The sequence below is a fragment of the Tachypleus tridentatus genome, chromosome 1, assembly GCF_004210375.1.
Source record: "Tachypleus tridentatus isolate NWPU-2018 chromosome 1, ASM421037v1, whole genome shotgun sequence".
NCBI lineage: Eukaryota > Metazoa > Arthropoda > Merostomata > Xiphosura > Limulidae > Tachypleus > Tachypleus tridentatus.
The window spans coordinates 173,514,406-173,531,842 of NC_134825.1; positions in this window are offsets into that span (position 1 = coordinate 173,514,406).

The window sequence follows — 17,437 nt, forward strand, 5'->3', positions numbered from 1 at the left end:
TGATCTGGCTGTATCACCAATGTTAACAAGAAACTAATAGTTTTACTAGTAGTACTTATGATCTGGCTGTATTACCAATGTTAACTAGAAACTAATAGTTCTACCAGTAGTACTTATGATCTGGCTGTATTACCAATGTTAACTTGAAACTAATAGTTCTACCAGTAGTACTTATGATCTGGCTGTATCACCAATGTTAATTAGAAGTTAATAGATCTACTAGTAGTACTTATGACCTGGCTGTATTACCAATGTTAACTAGAAACTAATAGTTCTACCAGTAGTACTTATGATCTGGCTGTATTACCAATGTTCACTTGAAACTAATAGTTCTACCAGTAGTACTTATGATCTGGCTGTATCACCAATGTTAATTAGAAGCTAATAGATCTGGTCGTATTACCAATGTTAACTAGAAGCTAATAGTTCTACTAGTAGAACTTATGATCTGGCTGTATTAGCAATGTTAACTAGAAGCTAATAGTTCTACTAGTAGTACTTATGATCTGGCTGTATCACCAATGCTAACTAGAAGCTAATAGTTCTACTAGTAGTACTTATGATCTGGCTGTATTAGCAATGTTAACTAGAAGCTAATAGATCTACTATTAGAACTTATGACATGGCTGTATTACCAATGTCAACTAGAAGCTAATAGTTCTACTAGTAGTACTTATGATCTGGCTGTATTACCAATGTTAACCAGAAGCTAATAGATCTGGTCGTATTACCAATGTTAACTAGAAGCTAATAGTTCTACTAGTAATACTTATGATCTGGCTGTATTAGCAATGTTAACTAGAAGCTAATAGTTCTACTAGTAGTACTTATGATCTGGCTGTATCACCAATGTTAACTAGAAGCTAATAGATCTACTAGTAGTACTTATGATCTGGCTGTATCACCAATGTTAACAAGAAACTAATAGTTCTACCAGTAGTACTTATGATCTGGCTGTATTACCAATGTCAACTAGAAGCTAATAGTTCTACTAGTAGTACTTATGATCTGGCTGTATTACCAATGTTAACCAGAAGCTAATAGATCTGGTCGTATTACCAATGTTAACTAGAAGCTAATAGTTCTACTAGTAGTACTTATGATCTGGCTGTATTAGCAATGTTAACTAGAAGCTAATAGTTCTACTAGTAGTACTTATGATCTGGCTGTATCACCAATGTTAACTAGAAGCTAATAGTTTTACTAGTAGTACTTATGATCTGGCTGTATTAGCAATGTTAACTAGAAACTAATTGTTCTACTATTAGTACTTATGATCTGGCTATATTACCAATGTTAACAAGAAACTAATAGTTCTACTAGTAGTACTTATGATCTGGCTGTATTACCAATGTTAACTAGAAGCTAATATTTCTACTAGTAGTACTTATGATCTGGCTGTATCACCAATGTTAACTAGAAGCTAATAGATCTACTAGTAGTACTTATGACCTGGCTGTATTACCAATGTTAACTAGAAGCTAATAGTTCTACTAGTAGTACTTATGATCTGGCTGTATTACCAATGTTAACTAGAAGCTAATAGTTCTACTATTAGTACTTATGATCTGGCTGTATTACCAATGTTAACTAGAAGCTAATAGTTCTACTTGTAGTACTTATGATCTGGCTGTATTACCAATGTTAACTAGAAGCTAATAGTTCTACTAGTATTACTTATGATCTGGCTGTATTACCAATGTTAACTAGAAGCTAATAGTTCTACTAGTAGTACTTATGATCTGGCTGTATTAACAACGTTAACTAGAAGCTAATAGTTCTACTAGTAGTACTTATGATCTGGCTGTATTACCAATGTTAACTAGAAGCTAATAGTTCTACTAGTAGTACTTATGATCTGGCTGTATTACCAATGTTAACAAGAAACTAATAGTTCTACTAGTAGTACTTATGATCTGGCTGTATTACCAATGTTAACTAGAAGCTAATAGTTCTACTAGTAGTACTTATGATCTGGCTGTATTAGCAATGTTAACTAGAAGCTAATAGATCTACTATTAGTACCTATGACCTGGCTGTATTACCAATGTTAACTAGAAGCTAATAGTTCTACTAGTAGTACTTATGATCTGGCTGTATCACCAATGTTAACTAGAAGCTAATAGATCTACTAGTAGTACTTATGATCTGGCTGTATCACCAATGTTAACAAGAAACTAATAGTTCTACTAGTAGTACTTATGATCTGGCTGTATTACCAATGTTAACTAGAAACTAATAGTTCTACCAGTAGTACTTATGATCTGGCTGTATTACCAATGTTAACTTGAAACTAATAGTTCTACCAGTAGTACTTATGATCTGGCTGTATCACCAATGTTAATTAGAAGTTAATAGATCTACTAGTAGTACTTATGACCTGGCTGTATTACCAATGTTAACTAGAAGCTAATAGTTCTACTAGTAGTACTTATGATCTGGCTGTATTACCAATGTTAACCAGAAGCTAATAGATCTGGTCGTATTACCAATGTTAACTAGAAGCTAATAGTTCTACTAGTAGTACTTATGATCTGGCTGTATTACCAATGTTAACTAGAAACTAATAGTTCTACCAGTAGTACTTATGATCTGGCTGTATTACCAATGTTAACTTGAAACTAATAGTTCTACCAGTAGTACTTATGATCTGGCTGTATCACCAATGTTAATTAGAAGTTAATAGATCTACTAGTAGTACTTATGACCTGGCTGTATTACCAATGTTAACTAGAAGCTAATAGTTCTAGTAGTAGTACTTATGATCTGGCTGTATTACCAATGTTAACCAGAAGCTAATAGATCTGGTCGTATTACCAATGTTAACTAGAAGCTAATAGTTCTACTAGTAGTACTTATGATCTGGCTGTATTAGCAATGTTAACTAGAAGCTAATAGATCTACTATTAGAACTTATGACCTGGCTGTATTACCAATGTCAACTAGAAGCTAATAGTTCTACTAGTAGTACTTATGATCTGGCTGTATTACCAATGTTAACCAGAAGCTAATAGATCTGAACGTATTACCAATGTTAACTAGAAGCTAATAGTTCTACTAGTAATACTTATGATCTGGCTGTATTAGCAATGTTAACTAGAAGCTAATAGTTCTACTAGTAGTACTTATGATCTGGCTGTATCACCAATGTTAACTAGAAGCTAATAGTTCTACTATTAGTACTTATGATCTGGCTATATTACCAATGTTAACAAGAAACTAATAGTTCTACTAGTAGTACTTATGATCTGGCTGTATTACCAATGTTAACTAGAAGCTAATATTTCTACTAGTAGTACTTATGATCTGGCTGTATCACCAATGTTAACTAGAAGCTAATAGATCTACTAGTAGTACTTATGACCTGGCTGTATTACCAATGTTAACTATAAGCTAATAGTTCTACTAGTAGTACTTATGATCTGGCTGTATTATTAATGTTAACCAGAAGCTAATAGAACAGGTCGTATTATCAATGTTAACTAGAAGCTAATAGTTCTACTAGTACTACTTATGATCTGGCTGTATTAGCAATGTTAACTAGAAGCTAATAGTTCTACTAGTAGTACTTATGATCTGGCTGTATTACCAATGTTAACTAGAAGCTAATAGTTCTACTAGTAGTACTTATGATCTGGCTGTATTACCAATGTTAACAAGAAACTAATAGTTCTACTAGTAGTACTTATGATCTGGCTGTATTACCAATGTTAACTAGAAGCTAATAGTTCTACTAGTAGTACTTATGATCTGGCTGTATTAGTAATGTTAACTAGAAGCTAATAGATCTACTATTAGTACCTATGACCTGGCTGTATTACCAATGTTAACTAGAAGCTAATAGTTCTACTAGTAGTACTTATGATCTGGCTGTATCACCAATGTTAATTAGAAGCTAATAGATCTACTAGTAGTACTTATGATCTGGCTGTATCACCAATGTTAACAAGAAACTAATACTTCTACTAGTAGTACTTATGATCTGGCTGTATTACCAATGTTAACTAGAAACTAATAGTTCTACCAGTAGTACTTATGATCTGGCTGTATTACCAATGTTAACTTGAAACTAATAATTCTACCAGTAGTACTTATGATCTGGCTGTATCACCAATGTTAATTAGAAGTTAATAGATCTACTAGTAGTACTTATGACCTGGCTGTATTACCAATGTTAACTAGAAGCTAATAGTTCTACTAGTAGTACTTATGATCTGGCTGTATTACCAATGTTAACCAGAAGCTAATAGATCTGGTCGTATTACCAATGTTAACTAGAAGCTAATAGTTCTACTAGTAGTACTTATGATCTGGCTGTATTACCAATGTCAACTAGAAGCTAATAGTTCTACTAGTAGTACTTATGATCTGGCTGTATTACCAATGTTAACCAGAAGCTAATAGATCTGAACGTATTACCAATGTTAACTAGAAGCTAATAGTTCTACTAGTAGTACTTATGATCTGGCTGTATTAGCAATGTTAAATAGAAGCTAATAGTTCTACTAGTAGTACTTATGATCTGGCTGTATCACCAATGTTAACTAGAAGCTAATAGATCTACTAGTAGTACTTATGATCTGGCTGTATCACCAATGTTAACAAGAAACTAATAGTTCTACCAGTAGTACTTATGATCTGGCTGTATTACCAATGTCAACTAGAAGCTAATAGTTCTATTAGTAGTAGTTATGATCTGGCTGTATTACCAATGTTAACCAGAAGCTAATAGATCTGGTCGTATTAGCAATGTTAACTAAAAGCTAATAGTTCTACTAGTAGTACTTATGATCTGGCTGTATCACCAATGTTAACTAGAAGCTAATAGTTCTACTAGTAGTACTTATGATCTGGCTGTATTAGCAATGTTAACTAGAAGCTAATAGTTCTACTATTAGTACTTATGATCTGGCTATATTACCAATGTTAACAAGAAACTAATAGTTCTACTAGTAGTACTTATGATCTGGCTGTATTACCAATGTTAACTAGAAGCTAATATTTCTACTAGTGGTACTTATGATCTGGCTGTATCACCAATGTTAACTAGAAGCTAATAGATCTACTAGTAGTACTTATGACCTGGCTGTATTACCAATGTTAACTAGAAACTAATAGTTCTACTAGTAGTACTTATGATCTGGCTGTATTACCAATGTTAACCAGAAGCTAATAGAACAGGTCGTATTATCAATGTTAACTAGAAGCTAATTGTTCTACTAGTACTACTTATGATCTGGCTGTATTAGCAATGTTAACTAGAAGCTAATAGATCTACTATTAGTACCTATGACCTGGCTGTATTACCAATGTTAACTAGAAGCTAATAGTTCTACTAGTAGTACTTATGATCTGGCTGTATTACCAATGTTAACTAGAAGCTAATAGTTCTACTATTAGTACTTATGATCTGGCTGTATTACCAATGTTAACTAGAAGCTAATAGTTCTACTAGTAGTACTTATGATCTGGCTGTATTACCAATGTTAACTAGAAGCTAATAGTTCTACTAGTATTACTTATGATCTGGCTGTATTACCAATGTTAACTAGAAGCTAATAGTTCTACTAGTAGTACTTATGATCTGGCTGTATTAACAATGTTAACAAGAAACTAATAGTTCTACTAGTAGTACTTATGATCTGGCTGTATTACCAATGTTAACTAGAAGCTAATAGTTCTACTAGTAGTACTTATGATCTGGCTGTATTAGCAATGTTAACTAGAAGCTAATAGATCTACTATTAGTACCTATGACTTGGCTGTATTACCAATGTTAACTAGAAGCTAATAGTTCTACTAGTAGTACTTATGATCTGGCTGTATTACCAATGTTAAGTAGAAGCTAATAGATCTGGTCGTATTACCAATGGTAATTATAAGCTAACAGTTCTACTACTAGTACTTATGATCTGGCTGTATTACCAATGTTAACTAGAAACTAATAGTTCTACTAATAGTACTTATGATCTGGCTGTATTACCAATGTTAACTAGAAGCTAATAGATCTGATCGTATTACCAATGTTAACTAGGAGCTAATAGTTCTACTATTAGTACTTATGATCTGGCTATATTACCAATGTTAACAAGAAACTAATAGTTCTACTAGTAGTACTTATGATCTGGCTGCATTACCAATGTTAAATAGAAGCTAATATTTCTACTAGTAGTACTTATGATCTGGCTGTATCACCAATGTTAACTAGAAGCTAATAGATCTACTAGTAGTACTTATGACCTGGCTGTATTACCAATGTTAACTAGAAACTAATAGTTCTACTAGTAGTACTTATGATCTGGCTGTATTACCAATGTTAACCAGAAGCTAATAGAACAGGTCGTATTATCAATGTTAACTAGAAGCTAATAGTTCTACTAGTACTACTTATGATCTGGCTGTATTAGCAATGTTAACTAGAAGCTAATAGATCTACTATTAGTACCTATGACCTGGCTGTATTACCAATGTTAACTAGAAGCTAATAGTTCTACTAGTAGTACTTATGATCTGGCTGTATTACCAATGTTAACTAGAAGCTAATAGTTCTACTATTAGTACTTATGATCTGGCTGTATTACCAATGTTAACTAGAAGCTAATAGTTCTACTAGTAGTACTTATGATCTGGCTGTATTACCAATGTTAACTAGAAGCTAATAGTTCTACTAGTATTACTTATGATCTGGCTGTATTACCAATGTTAACTAGAAGCTAATAGTTCTACTAGTAGTACTTATGATCTGGCTGTATTAACAATGTTAACTAGAAGCTAATAGTTCTACTAGTAGTACTTATGATCTGGCTGTATTACCAATGTTAACAAGAAACTAATAGTTCTACTAGTAGTACTTATGATTTGGCTGTATTACCAATGTTAACTAGAAGCTAATAGTTCTACTAGTTGTACTTATGATCTGGCTGTATTAGCAATGTTAACTAGAAGCTAATAGATCTGATCGTATTACCAATGTTAACTAGAAACTAATAGTTCTACTAGTAGTACTTATGATCTGGCTGTATTACCAATGTTAACTAGAAGCTAATAGATCTGATCGTATTACCAATGTTAACTAGAAACTAATAGTTCTACTAGTAGTACTTATGATCTGGCTGTATTACCAATGTTAACTAGAAGCTAATAGATCTACTATTAGTACTTATGACCTGGCTGTATTACCAATGTTAACTAGAATCTAATAGATCTGGTCGTATTACCAATGGTAACTAGAAGCTAATAGATCTGGTCGCATTACTAATGGTAACTAGAAACTAATAGATCTGGTCGCATTACCAATGGTAACTAGAAGCTAATAGATCTGGTCGCATTACCAATGTTAACTGGAAGCTAATAGATCTGGCCGTATTACCAATGGTAACTAGAAGCTAATAGATCTGGTCGCATTACCAATGGTAACTAGGAGCTAATAGATCTGGGAGCATTACCAATGGTAATTAGGAGGTAACTGATCTTTCAATGGTTCTTTCAGTGATAACAAGGAACTAATTGTACTAGCAATAGAAGCTAATTGTCCAAAGAGAAAAGTGTTGGAAGAAACGTGAATAGATTGTTAACAACTGAAAAAGAAAGACCAAAAGATCAGAGATTCATTAATAAAATAGAAATAATCTGTCAATATAATACGCAATTAAAATAACCCCTTGAATAGCCACACAGGATGTCTAGAAGTAATCTGTCAATATAATACGATATTAAAATGACCCCTTGAATAGCCACACAGGATATCTAGAAATAATCTGTCAATATAATACGAAATTAAAATAACCCCTTGAATAGCCACACAGGATGTCTAGAAGTAATCTGTCACTGTAATACGATATTAAAATAACCCCTTGAATAGCCACACAGGATGTCTAGAAGTAATCTGTCAATATAATACGAAATTAAAATGACCCCTTGAATAGCCATACAGAATATCTAGAAATAATCTGCAATATAATACGATATTAAAATAACCCCTTGAATAGCCACACAGGATATCTAGAAGTAATCTGTCAATATAATACGATATTAAAATGACCCCTTGAATAGCCATACAGAATATCTAGAAATAATCTGCAATATAATACGATATTAAAATGACCCCTTGAATAGCCACACAGGATATCTAGAAATAATCTGTCACTATAATACGATATTAAAATAACCCCTTGAATAGCCACACAGGATGTCTAGAAGTAATCTGTCAATATAATACGATATTAAAATAACCCCTGAATAGCCACACAGGATATCTAGAAGTAATCTGTCAATATAATACGAAATTAAAATGACCCCTTGAATAGCCATACAGAATATCTAGAAATAATCTGCAATATAATACGATATTAAAATGACCCCTTGAATAGCCACACAGGATATCTAGAAATAATCTGTCACTATAATACGATATTAAAATAACCCCTTGAATAGCCACACAGAATGTCTAAAAGTAATCTGTCAATATAATACGATATTAAAATAACCCCTTGAATAGCCACACAGGATATCTAGAAGTAATCTGTCAATATAATACGATATTAAAATGACCCCTTGAATAGCCACACAGGATATCTAGAAGTAATCTGTCAATATAATACGATATTAAAATGACCCCTTGAATAGCCACACAGGATATCTAGAAATAATCTGTCACTATAATACGATATTAAAATAACCCCTTGAATAGCCGCACAGGATGTCTAGAAGTAATCTGTCAATATAATACGATATTAAAATAACCCCCTGAATAGCCACACAGGATATCTAGAAGTAATCTGTCAATATAATACGAAATTAAAATGACCCCTTGAATAGCCATACAGAATATCTAGAAATAATCTGCAATATAATACGATATTAAAATGACCCCTTGAATAGCCACACAGGATATCTAGAAATAATCTGTCACTATAATACGATATTAAAATAACCCCTTGAATAGCCACACAGGATGTCTAGAAGTAATCTGTCAATATAATACGATATTAAAATAACCCCTTGAATAGCCACACAGGATATCTAGAAGTAATCTGTCAATATAATACGATATTAAAATGACCCCTTGAATAGCCACACAGGATATCTAGAAGTAATCTGTCAATATAATACGAAATTAAAATAACCCCTTGAATAGCCACACAGGATGTCTAGAAGTAATCTGTCAATATAATACGAAATTAAAATAACCCCTTGAATAGCCACACAGGATGTCTAGAAGTAATCTGTCAATATAATATGAAATTAAAATGACCCCTTGAATAGCCATACAGAATATCTAGAAGTAATCTGTCACTATAATACGAAATTAAAATGACCCCTTGAATAGCCATACAGAATATCTAGAAATAATCTGTCAATATAATACGAAATTAAAATAACCCCTTGAATAGCCACACAGGATGTCTAGAAGTAATCTGTCAATATAATATGAAATTAAAATGACCCCTTGAATAGCCATACAGAATATCTAGAAGTAATCTGTCACTGTAATACGATATTAAAATAACCCCTTGAATAGCCACACAGGATGTCTAGAAGTAATCTGTCATTATAATACGATATTAAAATAACCCCTTGAATAGCCACACAGGATATCTAGAAATAATCTGTCAGTATAATACGATATTAAAATAACCCCTTGAATAGCCACACAGGATATCTGGAAGTAATCTGTCACTATAATACGATATTAAAATAACCCCTTGAATCGCCACACAGAATATCTGGAAGATTTCCTGTAATTACGAAACAAACAACTATAATAAACTGTTTTAAGGTTCGGTATTAAAACAAATAACACAGTATCATATATTTACCATTGATATTTGTAGTTAAGTGTATTTTTTATTGTTTGGACAATGTAATGTACAATGAAGGTACTTAGATTTTCTTAAACATCTTTGTTACAGTGAACAAACTTTATAACTCTGAAAAAACAACTCACACATAAAGTTGTTTAATCATCTGGTATTTTTCTCTCCTAAATACCGGGATCGTTATCAGGCTGTGAAACACAGCTCGTCGTAACTAAAGCCTACCAATGGAGTTTAAATCCGTTTAAAACACATCTCTGATCAAAGCCTTATAAACTACTTCGTGTCGGTTACGCCTGTTTTCATTACTTTATAGACATTGTTTCTACCCCCGACTAGTTAGGCATATCTTAATGAAGATTGTAAATCACTCACTTTCTGCCTTAAGTGACGAGTTAGTTAACATATCAGTATAGACCTAAGCCCATAAAGAAATGTAGGACGTTCTAATCTTTCCATCGTGTTGAGACTTACAGACGTAATTGAATATTCAAGACGCTTATCGGGAACTTGGATGTTGGAAAAACACTGTTATATAGAATATATCATGATTGCTTTGGTAATGAAACGGTCGTGGGCTATTTGCTGAAAATTATCTTAAAATATTGAAAAGAATAGAAGATATAGTTCATCAGAGCTTAATCGAACTGTGCTGATAAAACAGTAATGGTTCATAATAACAGAATAAACAATCTTTTAAGCCTATATTTCAAATATGAATTTTTCCTTTAATGAAACTTGTAAAACCACGTGTAGTATTTTATCTATATAAATATACTAGTACTGTCTGTTGTATGTCCATGTAACTACTTATCTATATAAATATAATAGTACTTTCTGTTGTATGTCCATGTAACTACTTATCTATATAAATATAACAGTACTGTCTATTGTCTGTTCATGTAACTACTTATCTATATAAATATAACAGTACTGTCCGTTGTATGTCCATGTAACTACTTATCTATATAAATATAACAGCACTGTCTGTTGTATGTCCATGTAACTACTTATCTATATAAACATAACAGTATTGTATGTTGTATGTCCATGTAACTACTTATCTATATAAATATAATAGTACTGTCTGTTGTATGTCCATGTAACTACTTATCTATATAAACATAATAGTACTGTCTGTTGTATGTCCATGTAACTACTTATCTATATAAATATAATAGTACTGTCTGTTGTATGTCCATGTAACTACTTATCTATATAAACATAATAGTACTGTCTGTTGTATGTCCATGTAACTACTTATCTATATAAATATAATAGTACTGTCTGTTGTATGTCCATGTAATTACTTATCTATATAAATATAATAGTGCTGTCTGTTGTACGTCCATGTAACTACTTATCTATATGAATATAACAGTACTGTCTGTTGTGTGTCCATGTAACTACTTATCTATATAAATATAATAGTACTGTCTGTTGTGTGTCCATGTAACTACTTATCTATATAAATATAACACTACTGTCTGTTGTGTGTCCATGTAACTACTTATCTATATAAACATAATAGTACTGTCTGTTGTGTGTCCATGTAACTACTTATCTATATAAATATAATAGTACTGTCCGTTGAATGTCCATGTAACTACTTATCTATATAAATATAACAGTACTGTCTGTTGTATGTCCATGTAACTACTTATCTATATAAACATAACAGTACTGTATGTTGTATGTCCATGTAACTACTTATCTATATAAACATAACAGTACTGTATGTTGTATGTCCATGTAACTACTTATCTATATAAACATAACAGTATTGTATATTGTATGTCCATGTAACTACTTATCTATATAAACATAACAGTACTGTCTGTTGTTTGTCCATGTAACTACTTATCTGTATAAACATAACAGTATTGTATGTTGTATGTCCATACAGGGTAACATATACATTTTTAGTTTTGCATTTTACGTTTTCAGGTTTTTATGGCCATTTTTTATCTTCACCAAATATGATATAAATGTTTGTTAATAAATATGTTTGTTTTACACTTTTTATGGAGTTTTTTTTTTACAATTTCATCTCAGGTAAGCAACTTTTGATGTCCTGTGATAGTCTTTCATTAATCATTGATTTACATAACTTCCGTCCAGTGGACGGGTACTCCAGCTAGTTTAAAATAAAACAAGTAAGAAAAACAAAATAATCTGTGCTTTACTTTGTTCAGTAGTAGTAATTCAGTCAGACTTATTTAATACGTTATTACACAAGTATTTCATGGCATAATTTTGAAAACTATAAAATCGTACCTCTAAAAAAAGAAATGAATTAAAACTAATCTGAATAGTATCTACCATGTGCTATTTTGAAACTGATGAGTTTTTACAGCCTGAAATACACTTTTACAAATAAATAGACGACACTTTTATTTTAGCTTACTTCAAATTCACATCCTACAACCAATCTTTTGACCAGTAAACGACCTCCGTCCCTTTTCCATTTTTACTGGTATATATTTTTATGAATACTGACTGGTGTTACTTGAATTGATTACTGATAGTGTACTGAAGAACTGAATTAAACTTAATGATACACTCATCCGGGCTCTGCTATTGAACCGTGAAAGATATCATTAACGTATCTTGTTCGAAGATCCTGGTCTAGACTTATTAATGTTTCCAAGACGTAACTATGTTGTTGTTTTCTGTTCAAAGTTGAGGACCACATCTTGCGACTACTTTTTTAGCAAGTTTTAACCTTCAATTACTGGCTTGTTGTGATGCTGTCCACATATTGCAGCAACGAACGCTAATTTTATGTTTTTACAACGTACGACACTGGAAGCCTTTGTACTAATTACTTGGATTGCTTGGGATATAATTATTCATATTTTTATGGAAGGATTGTAAGCAATTAAGTCATGGAGCCACAATCAGTTTTGTGCATAAATTGTCTGGCCATTTAATAGACTTATTAGTACTGATGGATTGTTTGGAATTCAGCATAAAGCTACACAATGGGCTTACTGTGCTTTGCCAACCACGGGTATTGAAACCCGTTTCTAGCGGTGGGAGTCCACAGATATACAGCTGTGCCATTGGGGAAGGGGGCTAAGCCTTACTAAATCAACAGTCTATGTTAATAAATCATTAAGATAGGCAATTACCTTTCAACCAGAAAATACTCCAAGTAAAAAAAAAAAAAAAAAAGCCAGATATAATTATAGACTCGGCATGGCCAGATGGGTTAAGGCGTTCGACTTGTAATCTGAGGGTCGCGGGTTCGAATCTCTGTCACACCAAACATGCTCGCCCTTTTTCTGTTTCTTTGTTTTTGAATTTCGCGCAAAACGACACAAGGGCTATCTGCGCTAGCCGTCCATAATTTGGCAGTGTAAGACTAGAGGGAAGGCAGCTAGTCATCACCATCCACCGCTAACTCTTGGGCTACTCTTTTACCAACGAATAGTGGGATTGACCGTCACATTATAACGCCCCCACGCCTGAAAGGGCGAGCATGTTTGGTGTGACGGGGATTCGAACCCGCTCAAGCAGACATTGATTTAATCTAATCTTGCCTTTCACTAACTTGCCCCCCCAGTTCCACAGCGGAATGTCTGCGGGCTCACACTGATAAAAACCGTGATGAGCAGAGAACAGATAGTTTACTATGTTGCTTTGTGCTTAATTCTAAACAAACAAAATTCAGCAACTTAAATCATTATTTATGGTTAACCTTTTAATGTTCTTCTAGGGTAACTAAAGCCATAATTTAAAAAGTATGTGAAAGGAAAACTGTAAATAGATATTCCAGCCATCTTTAAAATAAAACACCAATTTGGCTAATATTAATATAAAGTTTTAACACTATGCTTATTTTATCTTCACAAGAGTGATTATTAATTACAAAAATAACAAATATCCTTACAGAAAAACAATTCTCAAAGTAGGGTTTGCTTTTTTTTTTTTATTGCGTTCCAATATTTCTTTTTGTTAGGCGTAAAATAGTGATAGCGCTGAGTGTTGTTAGCTCAAAATCCCACTACTGAGATAATGCAAATTACCAAGTGGTTATTATCGTTACCATGAATATTTTAGTATATATGGAAGTTAAGTGTTTTCTTTCTTTTAATTATATCACGGCTCGCCGCTAGTACAGCGGTATGTCTCCGGATTTACGACGCTAAAATCAGGGATTCAATCCCCCTCGGTGGGCTCAGCAGATAGCCCGAGGTGACTTTGTTATAAGAAAACATACATACTCATCACGATATCTGCCAACCCACCCTGAAATCTAATTATATTTATGGGCCCGGCATGGCCTAGCGCGTTAAGGCGTGCGCTTCGTAATCTGAGAGTCGCGGGTTCGCGCCAGAGTCGCACCAAACATGCTCGCCCTCCCAGCCGTGGGGGCGTTATAATGTTACGATCAATCTCACTATTCGTTGGTAAAAGAGTAGCACAAGAGTTGGCGGTGGGTGGTGATGACTAACTGCCTTCCCTCTAGTCTTACACTCCTAAATTAGGGACGGCTAGCACAGATAGCCCTCGAGTAGCTTTGTGCGAAATTCCAAAACAAACAAACTTTTAATTATAGATTAGCAAACCGTCAGATATTACAAGTAATCCGAACTCATGAACGTTAAGCCTTATTGCCTCATTTTACTTTAAAAATCTTTTGACATTGCTTTCGTGTATACTTGTACTTTGGTTTTATTTTCTAGAAATCTGCCATGAGAATGGAGTTTTGTTAGTGTTTAAGTATTATTAGAAATTTAGCTTTTCATGCATATTGATGCTCGAGAACAGACTAGTTAGACTTAGCACACAATTTTAACATTTGTACTCAATTAAATCTGAGAATACTTGTATAACGACTGGGTACGTACATACAACGGAACATCTGATAACAAGGAAACGAGTCGTTATTATCACCTCAAGCTAAACCTGACCGTTTCATTTTCCAGCAACAATCATCTCGCTTCACCTCATCCTTAGGCCTTATTTATGCTAAATAACCTGTCATATATTATTATTGTATCATTCAAGAACTCTAGAGAATATAATTAATTTCTTTTATTAGAGGAATTAAAACAAGACAACGAATAAAAGTTATTAATACAATATTTCTTTCGGGTTATTTATTCTACAAATTTTTTCCACTATCCAAACTTTGTATCTACATGGCAAATATTATTTCGAATGCGTACCACGTTTAGATACGTTATCGTTTCAGTAATTCGTCAAAGAATAATTACGTAGGTAACATTTCATCCACGAGAGGGCTATGATCTGTTTGTTTGTTTTTAAATTTCTTGCAAAGCTACACTATGGTTATCTGCGCTAGCCGCCCCTAATTTAGCAGTGTAATACCAGAGGGAAGGCAACTAGCCATCACCATCCATCGCCAACTCTTAGGCTATTCTTTTACTAACGAAATGTGGGATTGATCGTCACATTATAACACCCCCACGGCTGAAAGGACGAGCATGTTTCGACCCTCAGGTTGCGAGTCGAACGCCTTAACCCACCTGGCCATGCTGGGCGCAGTTATGGTCTGATAAATTATTCACTTTATTGTAGAAAAAAAGACCATTGTAAGTTTAATTTTTATATTTTAGTTTTATATTTATTTTTAAAATTCCTATTAAGTTGTTTAGTTTTGCTATACATTACAATTCGTTTTAAATATTTACTTACTGCACTTTTATTATTTGAAAGCAGATTTGAGTATTAAAGTGGATTTTGTATTTAATTGTATTTGTCCTCATTTTTACGTACGTCGAATACCATGAATATTATTAAGTATGTGAATAAATATTTCCAGATTATTTTTAGTTTGTTTATTTTAAGAAAAAAATTCCAAAATAGACTATCTTTGTTGTGACAACCTGAGATACAGAACATTGATTTTTATTGTTATAAGAAGGGCATAATTTTCACCAAGCTAGTGTAGTGAGTTCTGCGGTTATAAGTCTGCATTTGTAATCACGTTTCGTTACAAACTAAGACTACCTGCCGCCGTTCGGAGGAACCAGAAGAAAAAGCATGAGTCATCATTCACGCTAAGGTATTGAGTGCTACTCTTATAACACACCAAAAGTTTAATGGTGTGAGAATATAGTAAAGTATCTCTCAGATTCAACCTGTCTCGCCACTTTTGAAATGAGATTCACCACAACTGAAATCAAACAAATTAATGTATCAGAAGCACAAAGCAAATACATGCAGTGTACGAATGCATGTGAATTCTTTTAAAACGTAAACAGTTGCACTACGGAAAAACTCACGTACTGTGAATTATTCTACAAATTCATACACCAGAAGTACAAAGCGAAATAATAACCAGGCGTCAAATACTCAGAACCTAGAGTACTACACATGAACATTTAGTAATTCTGAGAGTTTGTAAATAGATGTCACTTATATTTTCCCTTACTTCATATTCACCCCCCCCCAAATCAACTTTTTAACCAGTAAATAACCTTCCTTTATTTTGTTGTATTTATGAGTTATAACCTGCTGTTTTATCAGATCAGGTTATCGATAATATTATACATATTACATGGTAGGAAGTAGATTACATGAGATAGGAAAGTGTGTTACATTTAAAGGTGACAACGTGTAATAAACAGCTGGAAGCAGCAATGAAACCAGATGGCACTCTGGTTCTGAGCTGAGCTATGGGAAACGAGTGTCCCAATGAACGGGAAGATTTATTGTTGATTGATATTGTTTCTCATTCAGTTCTGTTGTGACATGCTTACAATAATATTTATTTACACCTACAAATAAGGTAAAGTAACAGAACTGGCCGTGGTCGCTAGGTGCTTGCATTCCGTTCAGCGTTTCATACAGCTTTTAACACCTTTTTCGGAGTTACTTTCCTTAGCAGCGAAATACGGGTTATTTTGGAAGCTATTATAAAGCAGATTTTACACGTTTGGTAATCACACTTGTAAAAAGAGTGCACACTAAACTGTCTTTATAAACAAAGAAAAGTAATACTTGTATCCGTTTCTTCAGCTTATGGTGCTGAATTGTTTTCTGGAAAATTTCACATAGCTCTAGAATCAAATGAAGACTTAGCTGATGAACTGATGAATGACATTTTGTAGACTTGTTTTATGTAAAACAAATATTTCGTATTTTATCACGAACGAGTTTCCAATTTAGTATGCCACCTATTACGATTTCGATTTGCCAAAAATTTTAATTTAAAAGTTAGTTGAATATCAAATTTATGATATTCACCAATAAGACTGACACAAATATATTTTGACATACAAACAATAATGGCCCCCTCGCTGGTACAGCGGTAAGTCTCCGGATTTATAACGCAAAAATCAGGGGTTCGATTTCCCTCGGTGGGTTTTGTTTTTGAATTTCGCACAAAGCTACTCGAGAGCTATATGTGCTAGCCGTCCCTAATTTAGGAGTGTAAGACTAGAGGGAAGGTAGCTAGTCATCACCACCCACCGCCAACTCTTGGGCTACTCTTTTACCAACGAATAGTGGGATTGACCGTCACATAATAACGCCCCCACGGCTGAAAGGGCGAGCATGTTTGGCGTGACCTGACTGAGAAGTTAGCTTTTGGTTTCAAAAGAGTTAATTCTGGCGAAGCTCGTGCGTGTTAGTTATTTTTTTTGAAA